Source organism: Triticum aestivum, chromosome 7D (assembly GCF_018294505.1).
Source record: "Triticum aestivum cultivar Chinese Spring chromosome 7D, IWGSC CS RefSeq v2.1, whole genome shotgun sequence".
In the NCBI taxonomy this organism is placed as follows: domain Eukaryota; kingdom Viridiplantae; phylum Streptophyta; class Magnoliopsida; order Poales; family Poaceae; genus Triticum; species Triticum aestivum.
This window is the reverse complement of record NC_057814.1, coordinates 516,802,372-516,823,748: the sequence shown is the minus strand read 5'-3', so window position 1 is coordinate 516,823,748 and position 21,377 is coordinate 516,802,372. Positions and strand designations below refer to the sequence as shown.

Below are 21,377 nucleotides of genomic sequence, written 5' to 3'. Positions count from 1 at the left end.
TCTATGGGTGTTCGATTCATCACAATGTAACTAGATTATTGACTCTAGTGCAAGTGGGAGACTGTTGGAAATATGCCCTAGAGGCAATAATAAAATGGTTATTATTATATTTCCTTGTTCATGATAATTGTCTATTGTTCATGCTATAATTGTGTTATCCGAAAATCGTAATACATGTGTGAATACATAGACCACAACATATCCCTAGTGAGCCTCTAGTTGACTAGCTCGTTGATCAACAGATAGTCATGGTTTCCTGACTATGGACATTGGATGTCATTGATAACGGGATCACATCATTAGGAGAATGATGTGATGGACAAGACCCAATCCTAAGCATAGCGCAAAGATCGTGTAGTTCGTCTGCTAGAGCTTTTCCAATGTCAAGTATCTTTTCCTTAGACCATGAGATCGTGTAACTCCCGGATGTCGTAGGAGTGCTTTGGGTGTACCAAACGTCACAACGTAACTGGGTGACTATAAAGGTACACTACAGGTATCTCCGAAAGTGTCTGTTGGGTTGACGCGGATCGAGACTGGGATTTGTCACTCCGTATGACGGAGAGGTATCTCTGGGCCCACTCGGTGATGCATCATCATAATGAGCTCAATGTGACTAAGGAGTTAGCCACGGGATCATGCATTACGATACGAGTAAAGAGACTTGCCGGTAACAAGATTGAACAAGGTATTGGGATACCGACGATCGAATCTCGGGCAAGTAACATACTGATTGACAAAGGGAATTGTATACGGGATTGATTGAATCCTTGACATCGTGGTTCATCCGATGAGATCATCGTGGAACATGTGGGAGCCAACATGGGTATCTAGATCCCGCTGTTGGTTATTGACCGGAGAGTCGTCTCGGTCCTGTCTGCATGTCTCCCGAACCCGTTGGGTCTACACACTTAAGGTTCGGTGACGCTAGGGTTGTAGAGATATTAGTATGCGGTAACCCGAAAGTTGTTCGGAGTCCCGGATGAGATCCCGGACATCACGAGGAGTTCCAGAATGGTCCGGAGGTAAAGAATTGTATATAGGAAGTCCAGTTTCGGCCACCGGGAAAGTTTCGGGGATCACCCGTATTGTACCGGGACCACCGGAAGGGTCCCGGGGGTCCATCGTGTGGGGCCACCTATCCCGGAGGGCCCCATGGGCTGAAGTGGGAAGGGAACCAGCCCCTATTGGGCTGGGGCGCCCCCCTTGGGCCTCCCCCTGCGCCTAGGGTTGGAAACCCTAGGGGTGGGGGGCGCCCCACTTGGCTTGGGGGGCAAGCCACCCCCCTTGGACGCCGCCCCCCTGGAGATTGGATCTCCCAGGGGCCGGCGCCCCCCAGGGCCCCTATATATAGTGGGGGGAGGGCAGCAGCACCCTAGCCCCTGGCGCCTCCCTCTCCCTCCCGTGACACCTCTCCCTCCCGCTTGCGCTTGGCGAAGCCCTGCCGGGATCCCGCTACTTCCACCACCACGCCGTCGTGCTGCTGGATCTCCATCAACCTCTCCTTCCCCCTTGCTGGATCAAGAAGGAGGAGACGTCTTCCCAACCATACGTGTGTTGAACGCGGAGGTGCCGTCCGTTCGGCGCTCGGTCATCGGTGATTTGGATCACGACGAGTACGACTCCATCAACCCCGTTCACTTGAACGCTTCCGCTCGCGATCTACAAGGGTATGTAGATGCACTCCTCTCTCTAGTTGCTAGATGACTCCATAGATTGATCTTGGTGATGCGTAGAAAATTTTAAATTTCTGCTACGAGCACCAACAGCTGCCACGGTTCCAGCTCTCCATGGTGACCTGACAAAGCTTGCCACGGTCACTGGTTCCACTCTGTTGCACCTGCCGGTCGAGGTAGTAACAAAAATAGTAGCCGGTTGCAGCAGAAAAAGGCAATTCCAGCAAAAATTGCCTCGCCGTCGCCGGGTTGAAGCAAACAATTCCATTGGCATTGTCGGGTTGAAGCAAAAAGTTCCGTCGGTTCGAGGGAAAAAAAGGCAATTACAGCAAAATTGCCTCGCCGTCGCCGGTCACAATAAAAAAACTCGTCGGTTCCCGCAAAAGGAAAAGTCGGTTGTAGGTCAAAATCGTGCCGGTTGTAGCATGTCGACTCCACGCCACCAGAAACGCACCTCGCTCCAGTGTCGGCTGCTGCCGGTTGCAGCTCCTGTGACTGCCATCTCCAGCAACGACGGTTGTCAAGGTTGTAGCACGCAGCAGCGTCTCGGGGGCGTAGCTCGTAACCTGTGGCCTCGAGCTCGTTTGTGTTTGTTGTGCTCTCGACAAGGTCGGGGTAGCACGCAGCGATCGTGGGGCTGGTCACAGCAAATCCAACGCGCAGTGGCGGCTCCGTGGGTGCGACACGGGAGAGCAGGAGGTGGGGCCATTGACACTAGGGAGCAAGAAGTGGGCGGCCGTCGACACGGGTGAGCAGGTGGGCGCTCGTCGGCGCGCGGAAGATAGAGATGCGGGTGAGAAAGATGACGCTGATCGGCTGTGGAGATAAGGTAGTAGTTGTGAGACGCATGATTAGTTCGGATCGAGCAGTCGGCGCTAAGTTGGGCCGGTCGGCCATATACAAATATTTTCCTATAAAAATTCATTAAAAGTACAAAGTATCTCAAGCGTAATAAGTATTACATTAAGGTCTTTGGACCACCGAACGACCCACTGAAACGCCAACTTCCCATCTCTTACGTAAGCCTTCCCTTCTCTTTTAAATGGTTGAACTTCAAGTTCCTAATCAAATTAGCTTGAGCATATTGACAATGCTTCCATATGCCTGCCTTAATGACATGCGTGTACGTGTTGCGTATATAATGCCAATTGTTCGTGTGGTGATTTTGCTGAGGTTGAAACTAAGCACGTGTTGTCGTTGTCGTTGGGCAGGAGGAACTGTACTTTCGATGTAATTTTTATTATGCTTTGTACTTCTGATGAATCTCTATAATAGTTCTGATATTTCTGAAAAAAAACTCACACCAATACATCAACAGTTTTTTATCCGGTGATTCTAATTGGTGGACTAATTATATATCAGGCCTGCCGATAGGGCTGAACTTACCAGTTAATGATATTTCACAACCTCAGATAATCCGTAAAAAGTACAGGATAATCCACATCGGATGGATACTCCGGATATCTAGTTGACCAAAATCCGTATCTCCAGTTGACCAAAATCTGTATCTGTATCAATATCCGACGGATTTGTGCAAGTGCAGACCATATCCTTAGAAATGGATGCGAATACTGATCCGGATAGGAATTATATGTACCATTTACATCCCTAGGGGTAACCTATGCTTTTGTGTGACTAAATTTGTTTTACTGTTATAAAAATAATGTTTACATATTAATTTTTTCAAAGTTAATATGTTTAGATACCATTATATTCACATAGGTTACAGAAATGTTTATAGCAAAAAAGAAACTATTTAACGACCTAGAATGATTTTTTAGTGTTCCTCGACCTCAGCCAATTATTCTCCTGCACACTAAGTTTTATCTGATTAATTTTTGTATAGCCCTAGTTCTATACCACAAAAAATAATAATTAAATATAGCTAACAGACCTGGTGGCAAAATTCTCCCTCTGTCTCCAAAAGAAGAAGGCCCATAAAGTTTGTCTATAGTCAAGCGGTGTAAACTGGACCTCCTTTGTTCGAAAAACTATCGATAACTACAATACTAAAAAATATATTTACCCTAAAATAGTAATATTAAAGAAAATATTATGTATTTACTGATACTAATTTGGCATTCAAATTCTGGATTATTTTTTCTAGAAATTCGGTCGAAATTTGCACCGTTTGACTTTGTCTTTATTCCTTCTTATTTGGTCATAAGTGTATATCTAAACTAAAGAGTTTAGAAATTGTCCAATGATGATTAAACATTAGTATTGATGGCTTACATCTAATCTTATTTTAGTTTCCTCAATCCGTCTCATCATTGATCGTAATGTAGTTATGCTTAAATTTGGTGCAAAATCATGCCTCTTCTGCACATGCTCATCTTACAAATTATTAATATCTCTTGCCCATCTATAGATCCATCAAAACATGCTCATCATAACTCGGAAGTGTTAGACAACCTAGCGTGACAAGGGCGGGTTCCCCTCGCTACAGTACCGTGAGGCGATTTCGGGGGCGAATCTCCGATCCCCGCCGGCGTTCGTGCTTGGGCGGCGGACGGATCTGATGGCTCCCCTAGAGGCGTTGCGCGCCGGCGATTAGCGGCCTCTGGGAGGTGATCTCCGTCTGGGATTGCACATAGCCTGCAATCTCTCTCTTTGCTCCCCCACCTTTCCCTGTTCTTTCTCTCGCTGGTCGGCGCCGCCGGCTGGATTTCTAGTTGGCCGTGGTTCGGGGTGATTACGGGGCAATCCTTGCATTGCTGCCCACCCTTGGCCATTGTTGACTAGGATCTGTCGGCGTGCTCATGGCGGAGACTACAGGGGAGAAGGGGATGAGCGGTGAGGCGGCCACCCGTTTGACCCCGTGCAGCGGCGGCGCCCCGTCAGGGTCGCTGCTTCTCAGCTCGGGTAAGGCGGCGGCCTCCGATCCAGTGCGGGAGACGGGTGGCTCCGGCTCTGCTGCACCTGTAGAAGACCTGTTGGAACGCTTGCGGCTGACTGCAGTCGAGGCGCAACCTGTGTTGCTGGACGATGAAGACGACGCCGATCTGGTCGACCCCGATTGTGCGTTGGCGGGGAAGGTACTTTCCCCTGGCGTTCTTCATATTCAGACGATCTCGTCCGCGATGAAGCCAGCTTGGGGCAATCCGAAAGGACTGCTATTCCACCCTGCGGGGGACAATCTATTCGTTGCCGAATTTGGTACAAGAGAGGACCATGTGCGTGTGATGGAAAACTCACCATGGGTGGTCGGCAAGCACGCCGTCCTGCTCAAGAATCACAATGCGGACATCCAGCCGATGCAGGTTAATTTTGACCGGCTGGCCATATGGGCCAAGATTATGGCACTCCCACCAAGGCTGATGAACTCAAAGTTGGGCACAGAGGTTGCCAAGCCAATCGGAACAATTCTCCGGGTGGAGGCTGACTCAGGAGGGCGCTGCTGGGGAGCCTTTATGCGTGTCAGCAGAAATTGCGGTGCAGGAACCTTTGGTGCGCTATGTGACGGTGACCTCAGCTAAGCTCAAGACCACTGAAACTTATTCCGTGATGTATGAGCGCCTCCCTCTCTATTGCTTTTCCTGTGGGCTTCTCGGACACTCCTCAATCTTGTGCCCTGCCCCGGCGGAACGCGATGTTAATGATGATTTGCCCTATGCGGCGAAGAAAGTATGTGCTATCGTTGACCAGCTACGAAGGTCAAACGGCACAAAGTCAGGCAATGCCTCGTCGTCTGCTGGCTATGATTCCCAACCCCCTAGTCACAAGGTTCCTTCTGGGGGCTCCCGGTCATCTGCTGCTGGAAGTAGGGCGCCGAACTTCAGCATGGCTGCTGCTGGAGATGTGGATGGGGAGGTTTCCTCCCCCATCAAAGGTGGTCGGATGACCAGCCAGGGTAGGGGACGCTCCAATCGCGGACGCGTCGTTCTGCTGGCACTGGAAAAGAATTGTTTCCTGCTCAGAAATCCAAGAATGGGATGAGTGGGCAGAAAAGAAAAAAGGCAAAGGACCAGGCTACTACTTCTACGGTAGATGAGCAACTTCCTAATGCAGGGAATGCCCTTGCTCTGGTGGTCTCGGCCAATGCAAGCGATGGGAATCTTGATACTGAGGAGTACCAAGGAAATGACCCCAACAAGAAACTGAGAACAACACTCTCTCGATCGGCGGATCCGGCGGCGGCTGCGGAGCAGCCCCGCCAGACATAATGAGTATCCTATGTTGGAACTGTCGCGGCTTGGGGTCGGACGCGACAGTGGGCGAGCTTCGCTGGTTAGTGAAGACTTATCGACCCTCGATCCTCTTCTTGTCGGGGACCAAGATGGTGGATCGTAAAGCAAAGAACTTTATGTGGTCTCTGGGCTACTCCGGTTCTTTCGCTGTTAGCTCCGAAGGCCTTAGTGGAGGCTTGGCCCTTTTCTGGTCTTCGCCACATTCAGTTTTGCTGAAGGGTTTTAACTCGCACTGCATTGATGTGATGGTCTCATCGGATGATCTGGCTCCCTGGCGAGTGACCTTTGTTTATGGGGAACCAAAGTGTGAGCTTCGTCATGAATTTTGGAGCTTGATAAGAAGGTTGTCCCAGTCGTGGAGGGGCCCGTGGATTTGTTGTGGCGATTTCAACGAGGCTCTCTGCCATGATGAACACTTTGGGGCTCGTGACCGATCGGATGCCCAGATGGAGCTTTTCCGAAATTGTCTTGATGACTGCGGGCTGGTGGACCTTGGTTTTTCTGGACTAATCGGCAGGACGCACAATGCAATGTGCGGGTCAGACTTGACCGCGCTGTGGCTAACGGTGACTTTATCGCCATGTTCGAGTTCTATCATGTGGAAAACATAATTACTACCACTTCTGACCATTATGCGGTGGCCATCTCCCTCGACTCCCAGCAAATGATGGGTGATCGGCCCCCTGTACAACACAATTTCCGCTACGAAGCTATGTGGCGCCGTGCCGAGGGCTACATTGGGGTAGTGGAGAATGCTTGGAAAGCCTATGCCACTAGAACTCGCTCGCTGCATGAAACATGGTCAGTTTTGAACCATGTGTCGGGTGCTTTGAAGGAATGGAGCAAGGAGGCCTTTGGTTCCGTCCGACGTGAGATCCAGAGAACCGAAAGGAGACTCAAGTCTCTGCGCATGTCACCTGTAAATGCTGCTAGGCTGAAGGAGGAACGCGAGCTAGAATGCCAGCTATGTGAATTGTTTGAGCGTGAGGAAATCATGGCACGACAACGGTCTCGGATCGATTGGCTCTGCGCGGGAGACCGCAATACGGAGTTCTTCCACGCCCGGGCCTCTGCACGACGGCGCACCAACCGTATCAAGGCTCTTGTGCGGGAGGACGGCTCTAAGTGTGTTTCTCAGGATGGGTTGAAAGAGATGGTACATGATTTTTACGAGGATCTCTTCTCTGCTGAGGACTGCACCTCTATGGATAGGGTGTTGGATGCTATCCCGAGGAAGGTGGATGACAACATGAATGCTGAGTTGTGCAAGCCATATAGTAATGAGGAGATCAGGGTAGCTCTCTTCCAAATGGGACCTACAAAGGCCCCTGGGCCAGATGGATTGCCGGCCATGTTCTATCAAACTCACTGGGATCTGATCCAGCATGATATTTGCGATGCAATTCGCTCTTTCCTGAGTGGCGAGGCTTTACCCGAAGGGCTTTGCGACTCAATCATTGTCTTAATCCCAAAGGTTCAAAATGCCCAACACCTCTCTAAATTTCGCCCCATCAGCCTGTGCAATGTCTTGTACAAACTTGCATCTAAAGTTCTTGCTAATAGACTGAAGGTTTTTCTGAATGACATTGTCTCGGAGTTTCAGAGTGCTTTCGTGCCGGGCCGCTTGATCACTGACAGCGTGCTTGTTGCCTACGAATGTTTGCACACTGTTCGGAAACAACATTCCAAGAGGCCTTTCTTTGCTCTCAAAGTGGATATGATGAAGGCGTATGACCGCATTGAATGGGCATACCTCCATGGGTGCCTTCAGAAGTTGGGTTTTGCTCCTGCTTGGATACAAACTGTGATGCGCTGCATTACCTCGGCTAGATATGCACTGAAGGTGAATGGTGAACTCACTTCTGCTGTGGTGCCGTCCAGGGGGCTTCGCCAAGGAGACTGTGACGCCCGGATAATTAAGCTACAGTAATCCCTCGTTAACGATGCCACGTCACCCCGTTACTGTTGATAAACTCTCGATTGTTCGGAACCGAAACAAATTCAAAATTTAAATAAAAGCAAACAACAAAAGTTTTCAGATGTTAAAACTAAAATGTTCGGATCGTGACAGATATTGCGTAGGTAGTTATGGTGAAGAAACAACATTTTTATAAAAAGTTTAAATGCACTTAAATGATTAAAACAGTAGGTACAACTATTAAATAAATGCCTTTGATATTTTATAAAATCATAGACTATTTTATCTTGAGGTAAAAACTTTTTAGGGTAGTGGGTTGTTTTGGAACACTAATTTGGAGCTATTGTCATATTTACTAAACTAAGAATAAAGTGTAACTAAAATAAAACAGAAAAGGAAAAAGAACTAAAACTAAAACAAACAAAAAAAGGAAAAGAAAAACAACTGCCCCCCTGCTGGGCCAAGTGGCCCAGCTGGCCTCAGCCGCCCGAACGGGCCGGCCCACCCCGGTCCACCTCCCCTACTAACCCCACCCCACTCCCCGAACCCTAACCTCTCCTGATCCCCACTCCCCCACTCGCTCCCGCACGCCTCCCTCCCCTTTCCCCGCCTGGATCGGGGCAGAGGGCCCCGAACCCTTCGCCACGCTGCCGCCGCCCGGCGCCTCCGGCCACCCCCTCACCGGCGCCTGCCTCCCCGACTTCCCCCGCATGGCGCCCGCCCCACCTTGACCCGAGCTAGATCGGGATCGACCGCGCCTCGCCGCCCGGTGCTGCTCGACGCCATCGCTGGACGCCCCCGCCACCTCGACGCCGTGCCCCTGCCTCGGGTCGTCGTCCACCGTCGCCTCGCCGGCGCCGCCCGACCCGCGCCACCTCGTCCGCGTCGCGCTCGCCCCCGTCCTCGATCTGCCTCGCCGGAATGCACCCTCGTCTCCCCCTCGAGCAACCACCTCGAGCCTCGCCGCTTGTTCCCCTGCAACGTGGGGTGAGGAAACCCGCCTCCTCCTCTCTCTCTCCCCTCTCTGACCCCGCGCCCGTGGCGTCCTCGCCGGCGATGACCGCGCCCCGCTAGCCCGCACTCAGGCCGCCCCGTGCTCGCGCCCCACCGGCTGCGTCCATTGCCCTGCCGTGGTCGCGCTCGGTCCGGCCGTAGCTCGTCGCACCTGCGACGGCCTGCCCTCGAGCCCGCACGCGCTCACCCAGTTGAGGCCACGCCGCTGCGCCCCTTTGCCGCCCTCCGCTGCTGCTGCCGCGTCCCGCCGCCGCCCCGCCGTGGCCTCGCCACTGCCGCCTCCGGCGGCCGGCCTCGCCGTGCCCTGCTGTCGCCGGCGCCCCCCTGGTGGCCTGGGCAGACGCCCAAATGGGCTGGGCACCCGGCGCCCTTTACACCCGCGCCCTGTGCCCGTTAAGCCCCCGGGTCGCTGACGAACGGGGCCCACCAGCCCCAGAACGTTTATTTTTATATATAAAAAAAGAATTAAAAAAATAAAAATAAAATAATAATATTAAATAATAATAATAATATTAAATTAATTAATAAAAATTAATAAATAAATAAAATAAAAATAAAAATAATTAATTAACTAAATTAATTAAGTTAATTAATCTTATTTAAATTAATCTAGTTAGACAATTAATTTATTTAAACAGTAATTATTTAGCTAAACCCTAATTAGCCTAAACAGTGAATGACAGGTGGGTCCCACTGGACCCACATGTCAGTTTGACTTAGTCAACCCCTGCTGACTGCTGATGTCAGCATGACATCATGCTGATGTCGTAAATACAATTTCGAATTAAATTAAATGATTAATTAAATTCCAGAAATTAGTAAATCTTTAGAAAATCATATCTTTTAAACCGTAGCTCAGATGAAAATACTTTCTACATGAAAGTTGCTCAGAACGACGAGACGAATCCAGATACGCAGCCCGTTCGTCCGCCACGCGTCCCTAGCATAGTGAACCTGTAACATTTCACCTCCGGTTCATCTGACCGAAAACGCGAAACCCCGGGAATACCTTCCCGGATGTTTCCCCCCTTCACCGGTATCACCTCATACCGCGTTAGAACACGTCTAGCTCTGCCTGTTGTCCTGTTATGCATTTGCTTGCTATGTATTTACTGTTTCTCCCCCTCTTCTCTTCGGTAGACCCCGTGACGATGCTGATGCCCCTGTGGTCGACTACGTCACCGACGACCCCTCTCTCTTGTCTGAGCAACCAGGCAAGCCCCCCCCCCCTTGATCACCAGATATCGCCTATTCTTCTCTATACTGCTTGCATTAGAGTAGTGTAGCATGTTACTGCTTTCCGTTATCCTATCCTGATGCATAGCCTGTCATTGTTGCTACAGTTGTTACCTTTACCTGCAATCCTACATGCTTAGTATAGGATGCTAGTTTTCCATCAGTGGCCCCTACATTCTTGTCCGTCTGCCGTGCTATACTATCGGGCCGTGATCACCTGGGCGGTGATCACGGGTATATTCCATATACATTATATACATGACACATGTGGTGACTAAAGTCGGGTCGGCTCGAGGAGTACCCGCAAGTGATTCTGATGAGGGGGCTGAAAGGACAGGTGGCTCCACCCCGGTAGAGGTGGGCCTGGGTTCCTGACGGCCCCCCGACTGTTGCTTTGTGGCGGAGCGACAGGGCAGGTTGAGACCACCCGGGAGAGAGGTGGGCCTGGCCCTGGTCGGCGTTCGCGGATACATAACACGCTTAAACGAGTTCTTGGTATTTGATCTGAGTCTGGCCATTGGTCTATACGCACTAACCATCTACGCGGGAGTAGTTATGGGTATCCCGGCGTCGTGGTATCAGCCGAAGCCTTCGTGACGTCAGCGACTGAGTGGCGCGCGCCGGATTGGACTGGGACGCCACTAGGCTAGGTCTGCTTCCGGCCGCGTACGCAACGTGCAGGTGTGCATAGGGCGATGGGCCCAGACCCCTGCGCGCTTAGGAGTAGACCGGCGTGCTGACCGCTCATGTGTGCTTAGGTGGGGCTGCGACGCGTTGATCTTACGAGGCCGGGCATGACCAGAAAAGTGTGTCCGGCCAAATGGGATCGAGCGTGTTGGGTTATGTGGTGCACCCCTGCAGGGAAGTTTATCTATTCGAATAGCCGTGTCCCTTGGTAAAAGGACGACCCGGAGTTGTACCTTGACCTTATGACAACTAGAACTGGATACTGAATAAAATACACCCTTCCAAGTGCCAGATACAACCCGGTGATCGCTCTCTAACAGGGCGACGAGGAGGGGATCGCCGGGTAGGATTATGCTATGCGATGCTACTTGGAGGACTTCAATCTACTCTCTTCTACATGCTGCAAGATGGAGGCTGCCAGAAGCGTAGTCTTCGACAGGACTAGCTATCCCCCTTTTATTCTGGCATTCTGCAGTTCAGGTCCACTGATATGCCCTTTACACATATACCCATGCATATGTAGTATAGCTCCTTGCTTGCGAGTACTTTGGATGAGTACTCACGGTTGCTTCTCTCCCTCTTTCCCCCTTTCCTTTCTATCTGGTTGTCGCAACCAGATGTTGGAGTCCAGGAGTCAGACGCCACCGTCGACGACGACACTTACGACACTGGAGGTGCCTACTACTACGTGCAGCCCGCTGACGACGATTCAGGAGTAGTTAGGAGGATCCCAGGCAGGAGGCCTGCGCCTCGTTCGATCTGTATCCCAGTTTGTGCTAGCCTTCTTAAGGCAAACTTGTTTAACTTATGTCTGTACTCAGATATTGTTGCTTCCGCTGACGCTACTGTGATCGAGCACTTGTATTCGAGCCCTCGAGGCCCCTGGCTTGTATTATGATGCTTGTATGACTTATTTATGTTTTAGAGTTGTGTTGTGATATCTTCCCGTGAGTCCCTGATCTTGGTCGTACACATTTGCGTGCATGATTAGTGTACGGTCAAATCGGGGGCGTCACAGAGACCCCATCAGCCAATACCTGTTCTTGCTAAGTACGGAAGGTTTGTCTGGATTACTGCAAAGGAGGGAGAGCCTTGGCGAGCTACAAGGGATTCGAAATGGTATGCAAGGCCCTCCTATATCTCACTTGCTTTTTGCAGATGACAGCATCTTCTTCGCACGCAGTGTTAACAGAAGGCTCTGAATTCTGCTCTCCATCAATATTGTGAGGCCTCTGGGCAGAGGATCAACTTGCTAAAGTCTTCGATCTTCTTTGGGAAGCACTGCCCTGATGGTGTCAAGGGAACTGTAAAGGGGTGCCCTGGGGTAGACAATGAAATTCTCCACGACTCTTATCTCGGTATGCCCACTGAGATTGGTCATGCAGCCACCAACTCCTTCGTTTTCTTACCAGGCCGGGTTTGGAAGAGGATCAACGGCTGCAATGCTAGGCCGATGTCGCGGGCTGGAAAGGAAATTTTTCTGAAATCTGTGGCACAGGCCATCCCTAACTATGTGATGAGTTGCTTCCAATTGTCTGTCTCCATTTGTGAGCAAATGAAGACCTACATCGCCAACCACTGGTGGGGTGTCGAAGACGGCCGTCAAAAAATGCATTGGTGTTCTTGGGCGTGGCTTTCTACCCCAAAGTTCCTCGGTGGAATGGGCTTCCGCGACTTGGTACTTTTCAACCAGGCGATGCTTGCGCGTCAGTGTTGGCGTCTCCTGACCGAACCCGACTCTTTGTGTGCGAGGGTCTTAAAGGGACGCTACTTCCCTGATGGGGATTTTTGGACCGCCACCAAGCCAAGATCATCTTCCTTCACCTGGCGATTTTTGCTTTTTGGGCGTCAACTGATTCAGAAGGGAGCTCGGTGGGGTGTAGGAAATGGCACCCGGATCAAAGTTATGGAAGACAATTGGATTCCAGGTTTCCCTCCTGGAACTTTCAACTCGATTCTCCCTATTCCAGCTGAAACTTCAGTTCAGTTCTTGTTGGCCAAGTCATTGGTGACTTGGGACGAAAACCTTGTGCGAAGCTTCTTTGCTGATCCTATTGCAGAACAAATTCTGCAAGTTCCCATAAGTCGGTTTGGGGGAGATGACTTCCTGTCGTGGCCTCATGACAAGCTTGGCACCTACTCGGTCAAGTCTGGCTATAATCTTACTCGTAGTGAGAACTTCTTCTCCTCTACAAGTGAAAAGGGCAAGGGTCTGGCTTCCAATATTCAGGTGCAAGAAAAGGAGTGGAAGGCCCTTTGGTCAGTCAATTGTCCAAACAAAATGAAGATTGTTTTGTGGCGTTTCGTGCATGATTGTTTGCCTACAGGTTTCCAGCTGGTGAGGTGTCACATTCCAGCTGAGGATGGCTGTTTTTTCTGCAACCGGACGGAGCGTGTGGAGCATCTCTTCCTGCTGTGTCCCTTCGCCCGTTCCGTTTGGAAAGGGGTTAAAGAGGAGTTCAGTGTCAGGCTGTGTAGAAAAGACATGGTTAATGGCCGTCAATGGATGTTCGATTTCCTGGCTCATGCTTCGAAGCTCCAAGCTACTGTTGTGGCTATCACTCTATGGCATATCTGGGAAGCTAGAAATGAGGTACGTAATAATGGTACCGATGTGCATCCTGCTAGAACTGCTTTAAAAGTTCGTGCCTATGTCCGTATGGTGTTGCAGCATTGTTCTAAGCCTAAACCTAGTCCCAGGCGTGAGTCTTCTTCTTCAACTCTTATTTGGACTCCGCCACCTGCTGGTGTGGTGGCTGTGAATGTTGATGCGGCGCTGTTTCCTTCTATCCGACGGATGGGCATGGGCTTTGTGGCTAGGAATCATCTTGGGAAGTGCATGTTTGCTGGCAATGAGCAGCTTCAGGGCTTCTCTGAACCGGAGTTGGCTGAGGCGCTTGCCATCCGGCGTGCTCTTGAGGTTTGTCGATCTGAAGGCTGTTTGTCAATTGTTTTGGCATCTGACTGCCTCTCCATGGTGAACAAAATCAAGTCTACGGCTCAAGATCGATCAAGAGTGGGCACTGTTATCTCGGACATCAAGTCTCTTCCGTCTGGGTTTACTCGATGTTCTTTCTTACATGTCAGGCGTGGTATGAATGTAGCGGCACACAAACTAGCTTGTTAATCTTTTTTATCTTGGTGTGGTTCCAGATTGTATCAGGGACGATCTTTGCTGTGATGTTCAGTAATCAATGAAGTACTGTTAATCTCAAAAAAAAACTCGGAAGTGTTAGGGCACCACCTTCAACGCGGCGACCACAAGGTGAGCTTGCGTGCGCTGGTAAGCAATGCTTCACATTCTCTTTCCTGATCATTGGCATGTGTATGTGTATTTGGGTCTGCTGTAGCATTTGTATACTTCATCAGATCAAGGAAGTTTTATAGGCGAGTTACATACACCAGACTGCTGTCTTCTTCTTTTTTTATAAACGACACTCCGTTCTTGTTCTGTTCATTTGGTCAGGGCTGAAAGAATGCAGAATTGGGTTGCTTAATTAGTTAATTAATGAATGAATGGGCCAATTCAGATTTGGGTTGCTTACTCTAGGAGCAGGATAAATTCTGATTGCTAATTGCACACTGTCAGTGTCATGCGTAGTGGCGACATTGGGTTGGTGAAATAGTAAGGAGGCCTGCATGATACCATGTTTATTTTTCAATTCCTTGAAAAAAAACTTGTTAGCCTTTTGGTGTAGGTAAAGCGTGTGCTTCTTGTTACAGTAACATTTTGTATTGTTGCATCTTTATATGCAGCAGCATTACAAGTGAGAGAAGAAAGAAATATTGTTTCAGTTGAGAGGTGCATTATTTTTCTCTCACCAAACACTGCATTTTTGTTTTGTAAGGGAGCACTAGTGAACAAGCTCACTCTTTTTCCTTGGCTTCCTGGCGTGATGTCACTTCACTTGTCACTTTGCTTAATATCCCCATTGGCTGTCTCGGGTGCTTTGTCCTTCTCTTTGTCTTCCTCCTTGGCTTTCTTCGCCTCTGTCTCCTCTTTCTCCTTGGCTTTCTTCACTTGAGCCTCCTATGCCTCCTTCACCTTGATAGTCGCTGCTTCCTTCTTGGCCTGCTTGAGCGCCTCGATGAGGCCTATCAAGCACACGCTGGGGTCCCTCCTTTTCTTCTTCGACATGGGCATAAGGTTCTCTGCAACATCAACGGGCGACATGTCACTCTCCTCGAGCAGGCATTGAACTTCCCCAAACAGCTCGTCCTCAATGACATCTAGGTAGTTCTTTGCGAGCATTTTGAAGCCCTCGAAGCGGCAGTAGGACATTTCGATGTGCTTGTCCATCCTGCCCCGCTGGATCAACATTGGGTCTAGCTTCTCCTTGTGGTTGATTGTGAAGATGATGATCCTCTCACCTCCGCAAGCAGACCACAGCCCGTCGATGAAGTTAAGCAGGCTCGAGAGCGTTAGCTTTGCAGCACGTCCTTCTTCGGTTCTATCGGTAGCTTGGGCTTGTCATCGTTGTCGGACTCCTTGTTGCTTGAGGCCTTCTTGTCCTTGCGGCGTTTTCCCGTGAGGTCGACAGAGCAGTCGATGTCCTCTATGACGATGATGGGACTTGCCCTTGTCTCGATGAAGAGCTTTCGCAACTCGGTGTTGTTCTTGACCGCCGTGAGCTCGAGGTCGTAGACGTCTTAGTCGAGGAAGTTGGCCATGGCGGCGATCATGGTAGACTTGCCGGTGCCGGGCGGTCCATAAAGGAGGTACCCACGCTTCCATGCCTTGCCGACCTTGGCATAGTATTCCTGGCTCTCCTGGAAGGCCATGAGGTCGTCGATGACGGCTTCCTTCTCATCGGGGTGCATGGCGAGCGTGTCAAAGGTGGCGGGGTTCTCGAAGGGGACATGTATAAACGTGAAACGGTTTGAGGGAAGACGCCTCTCAAGGGGCGATCGGCTCATATATTTATAGCAGAGTTACAAGTCTTGGAGACCAAGAAATAAACCCTATACGCGTATATGTACAACCGTATGCAAACGGAATACGCGAGATTAGCTATACAAAGTTATACGTTAACATCCCCCCGCAGTTTGTGCGTCGGTCGAACGCATAAACTGTACCGAAAGTCCAAGAAGAGCTGAGTCGGTAAGCCCTTCATCATGATATCGGCAAACTGCTGTGAGGATGGCACATGAAGAACCCGAATCTGACCGAGAGACACCTTCTCGTGGACGAAGTGGATGTCAATCTCGATGTGCTTCGTGCGGCGATGCTGGACCGGATTACATGCCATGTAAACAGCACTGACGTTATCACAGAAGACAACGGTGGCGGACGGAAGAGGACGATGAAGCTCAAGGAGAAGTTGGCGAAGCCAGCAGCACTCAGCCACGACATGTGCCACGGCTCTATACTCGGCCTCGGCACTGGAGCGAGACACCGTGGCCTGGCGTTTGGAGGACCAAGACACCAGGTTGTCACCGAGATAGACACAGTAGCCAGAGGTAGAGCGTCGGGGCAGCCGGCCCAATCCGCGTCAGAGTAGGCAGTGAGCGAGGCGGCCGGTGTGGAGTGGAGCTGTAGACCGAGGTCGAGGGTGCCATGAACATAGCGAAGAATCCGCTTGATGAGGTTGAGATGAGGTTCCCGGGGAGCGTGCATGTAGAGGCACGCTTGCTGGACAGCATGTGCAATGTCGGGGCGAGTGAGCGTCAGGTACTGAAGGGCCCCGGCAAAACTCCGGTACTCCATGGCATCGGTGACGAGGGGACCCTCGTCGGCGGAGAGCTTGCAACGGGTGTCAATGGGCGTGACACACGGGTTGCAATCCATCATGCCAGCGCGCTGAAGAAGGTCGATGGCATACTGGCGCTGCGAGAGAAGCATCCCGGAAGCAGACCGAGATCCCGAGGAAGTAAGTCAAGTCCCCGAGATCGGCCATGGAGAACTCCCGGTGAAGCTGGTTGGTGATGTGCTGGAGAAGCTCAGCGCTGGACGCGGTGAGGATGATGTCGTCCACGTAGAGAAGCAGGTAGGACATCTCAGAGTCGCGCCAAAGCACGAACAGAGACACATCGCTCTGGGAAGCCACAAAGCCCAGTCGATGAGCGTGATGAGCGAACCGCTGGTACCACGCGCGGGGCGCCTGCTTGAGTCCATAGAGGGACTTGTGGAGCAGGCAAACATGGTGAGGACGTGTAGGGTCGATGAAGCCGGGCGGCTGCTCACAGTGAACCACCTCGTCGAGATCGCCATGGAGAAAGGCGTTCTTGACGTCCAGCTGATGAACCGGCCAAGCATGTGAGACGGCGATGCTGAGCACAACGCGGATCGTGGCCGGCTTGACGACGGGACTGAAGGTCTCGTCGTAGTCAATGCCAGGCTGCTGCGAGAATCCACGGACCACCCATCGTGCTTTGTACTGAGCGAGAGCACCGCCAGCACCAAACTTGTGCTTGAAGATCCACTTCCCTGAAACAATGTTAGCACCAACCGGTCGAGGAACAAGAGTCCAAGTGCGGTTCTGAAGGATAGCATCGTACTCCTCGATCATGGCAGTACGCCAAGGAGGATCCTGGAGAGCAGAGCGATATGTTTTGGGAATAGGAGAGATAGAGGAGTGTTCAGCCGAGAGATTAAGTTTATCAATGGGCTGAAAAATACCACGCTTGGCGCGAGTGAGCATGGTGTGAGTGTTGGTGGAGGAAGCGGTGTTGTCGCGAGAGCGACGAGGAGGGGGAGGGGGTGGTGGTGGTGGTGGAGAAGGGGACTAGGTGGGAGACGCAGACGAGGGCGGCGCGGGTGAGGCGGGCGTTGTGGCGATCGACGTCGGGGTGGAAGGCCCCGAGCCATGCATGGAGGGCTGGGCCGAGGAGGCCGGTGCCATGTTGGGCTGGCCTGCAGGAGGCGCGACGAACGCGGGAGCCAGCTGCGTGGCGACCAAGTCTAGGAGAAAATCGAGATCGTCCGGAGACTGAGTGGTGCGAGTGGTGGCGAATGGAAAGGTGTGTTCATCAAAAACGACATGGCGCGAGATGATGATGCAGCGTGACGTTAAGTCGAGGCACCGATAGCCGCGATGCGATGCAGGATACCCAAGAAAGACGCATGCGGTGGAGCGAGGGGCGAGTTTGTGAGGTGCCATGGCGGACTGGTTAGGGTAGCATAGGCACCCGAAGACACGGAGGTCGGAGAAGGAGGGCGGTTTTTGGTAGAGGAGGGTATACGGGATCCGGAAGTCCAAGTCTTGGCTTGGACGGCAGTTAAGCAGGAAGGTTGCGACGGCAAGGGCCTCGGCCCATTACGCAGGAGGCATATAAGCTTGGAACAGCAAGGTGCGAGTAATGTCGTTGAGCGTGCGGAGTGCACGTTCGGCCTTGCCGTTTTGAGGGGAGGTGTACGGGCAGGACATGCGGAGATGTATGCCGTTGCGTGCAAGAAACTCGATGAAGGTAGAGTTAACAAACTCGGTACCATTGTCGGTCTGGAAGGACATGACAGGGAGGTTGAATTGTGTGCGTGCGTAGGCGACAAAGTTGACGAGAATATCACATGTGTCGGATTTCCGGTGAAGGGGAAACGTCCACATAAAATGAGAAAAATCATCAACAATGACAAGGTAATATTTGAAACCAGAATTACTAGCAACAGAATGTCCATAAATCGCAATGAAGTAATTGGAACGGAGCAGCACAAACTGTTGATGATCTAGAAAAAGGTAAACACACGTGCTTGCCAAGTTGACATGCATGACACACTTGAGTACTTTTATTACATGGAATAGCAAATGCTGAAGATAAATGTGACATAGAGTCACAACCGGGATGTCCTAAGCGACGATGCCATAGCTCCGATGCGGTGGTGGTGGCGACGAGTCCAAACGGAGAGACGGTGGGGTTGGTGTTGGCGTTGAACTCGTAGAGCGGTCCGGGGCTACTGTAGCGAATGATCTCGCTCTGAGTGTGCAGATCCTTAATAGAAAAGCCACACGGGTCATATTCGACAGAAACAGAATTATCAATGGTAAATTGACGAGTAGAAAGGAGATTTTTGATAATATCTGGAACAACAAGAACATTGTTGAGGTAAAAGGTGTGACTAGGTGTGTGGAGAGTGACGTGGCCGATGGCGGTGATCGGGAGGGGAACACCATTGCCGACAGTGACTCGAAGAGAGGGAGGAGGATGGGAGGAAGTGGAGAGTATACCAGGGTCGGAGACCATGTGTGAGGTGGCGCCGGAATCCATCACCCATGCGCCATGCGTGGAGGAGCCGGCGGCAGAGGGCCGGCGATGGCGTTGAGGGCGGCGACGAGGGCGGAGCAGTCCCATGCAGGAGTCGGGACAGAGCCGGCGGGGTAGTAGGGTGCCGCGGGTGGAGGCGGGTTGGTGCCCCAAGCCTGGCCATGCAGGGGCGCCAGCTGGGTCATGTAGGCGACCTGGCCTGGGGGCACCCAGGTGGACTGGCGAGACGGCGGTGTCGGGGCGGTGGACCGCGGGGCCGGCCCGAGGAGGCCGGCGCCCCCGGCGGGAGCGGCCGGAGCGCCGTAGGGGCGCCAGTTGGGCTGCATCTGCTGTGTCTGCCCGGTGTAGGGGTTGAAGCAGATCCACGTTCCGGGCACGGCGGCGGGGTAGGCAGGGTTGGAGTTGGCGGCGCCCTCGCCACCGTTCTTCTTCGACCAGCGGCCGCCGTGGCCGCCATTGCCACCGGTGGAGGAGCCGGTGGTGTTGCCGTAGAGGGCGACTTGGGACGGCACGGGGCCTCCTGGGGCGGCGTTGGCGAGCTGGTTCTCGCGTAGTAGAAGGATGGAGCGCGTCTGCAGGAAGGTAGGAGCCGAAACCTGCATCGTGACGAGGGTAGTGATGTCGGAGAAGCGGGGGTTGAGCCCCCGGAGACAGGTGAGGACCAGGGTTTGGTCGGTCACGGGCTGCCCCACGTCCGCGAGCGCGTCGGAAAGGGCCTTCAGGCGATGGCAGTAGGCGGTGATGGTGAGGTCGCCTTGGACGAGGGCCCGGAACTCCGCCTCGAGGTAGACGGCGCGGGTGAGCTGATTGTCGAGGAAGAGGTTCCGGATCAGCGCGTAGGCCTCGTGCGCGGTCTGATCTTGGGCCATGATTGTGTCAAGGATGTCCTCGCTGATGGAGCCGTAGATCCACGAGCGCACGACGAAGTCCTGACACTGCCAGTCGGCCGTGCGAGCATCCGGCGGCGTGACGACGGAGATGTGGCCGGTGAGGTCGTACTTCCCGAGGAGGACGGTGATGAGCATACGCCACTTGGCGTAGTTGGACTTCTGGAGATCGAGGACGACGGGGACATGCATCTTGACGCTTGCGACATGGACGGCCTAGGACGCCGGCGACGCGATGGATGGGATCATGGCCCCGGCGGTCTGCGTCCCGAGCGTGGATGAGGTTGAGGCCCCGAGTGCAGAGGAGGTGGAGGAGGAGGTCGACATGGCGGCGGCCTGGGGAGGGGGAAGGAGCTGCGGCGGCGCGGAGGGAGGATGGCTGCGGCGGCTTAGGGTTTGGTGGCGGCGGAAGCTAGGTTTTAGGACCTAGGGCTGATACCATATAAACGTGAAACAGTTTGAGGGAAGACGCCTCTCAAGGGGCGATCGGCTCATATATTTATAGCAGAGTTACAAATCTTGGAGACCAAGAAATAAAGCCTATACGCATATATGTACAACCGTATGCAAACGGAATACGCGAGATTAGCTATACAAAGTTATACATTAACAACATAGCTCCAGACGCTTTTGCCCTGGTAGGGGTTCCAGCTGCCGCTAGCATTGTTGGTGAAGAGGCGGTGTTGGCGGTTCTTCACAGTGACAGCGCGGCCCTCGCCGAGTATGAAAGGAAGGTAGGAGTCAACGACAAGGTCGCGGTGCCGTCGATGGAAGACAACCCGGTAGAAGCGCCTCTCGTCCTGGCCGGGGTATAAATGGATGACGTTGGCCTTGGATTGCCTCTTGGAGGCGTACCACCAGATGGTGGTCCCGCAGAAGTCGTCAGTGACCTCCTCGTGGTCGTCCACGGAGACCCGGAGGTTCTTGCTGTCCTTGCCGAGCTCGGCCTTGAGCTTGCGCGCGCGGCGGGCGCAGGCGTCGCTGAGGTTGGCCTCAACGACGAGGAAGAAGTCACTGCGCTAGAAGCGCTCGGCGCCGTACTTCGAGATGGTGATCTGGAGGTAGGGGTTGAAGGCTTGAAGCAGGCGGCGAGCTTGGCGACCCAGGTTGTGAGGTAGAGGCGGAAGGTGGGGGGGCACATAGTTCTGCACCACGGACCAGATGAAGATGACGGTCGCCACCGCTGATCCAAGCCCCGCCCACCTCTCCACCACCGCCGCTGTCATGGCCAGACCTGGAGGCTGGAGCTCCTCGTGATATTGTATCGATGGAAAGCCATAGTGACCTGGACTGGATTGGACATGCGTGTACGTGTTGCGTAATATAATGCCAATGGTTTGTGTGATGATTTTGCTGAGGTTGAAGCTTAGCTAAGCACGTGCTGTCGTGATCGTTGGGGCCGGAGCAGGTGAGGAGAACCGACGAGCGTTGATCGAGCAGTCCTTGGAAACGAGATTACTTAATGGATGCAATGGCAAATGCAGACTTGGCTAGCTCAGTTTTGTAGCCAACCAGATGCGTCAGTCCTTGGAAACGAGATTGTTAATTGCATCATGAAACTATTTTTAGA

The 21,377-nt window shown here is 52.3% G+C and overlaps 1 pseudogene; it reads right to left on the bottom strand.

Annotated features, from left to right (window-relative positions):
- Positions 1-14,625: 14,625 nt before the first annotated feature.
- On the bottom strand, positions 14,626-21,039 carry LOC123169843 (AAA-ATPase ASD, mitochondrial-like; annotated as a pseudogene).
- Between the last annotated feature and the right edge of the window lie 338 nt (positions 21,040-21,377).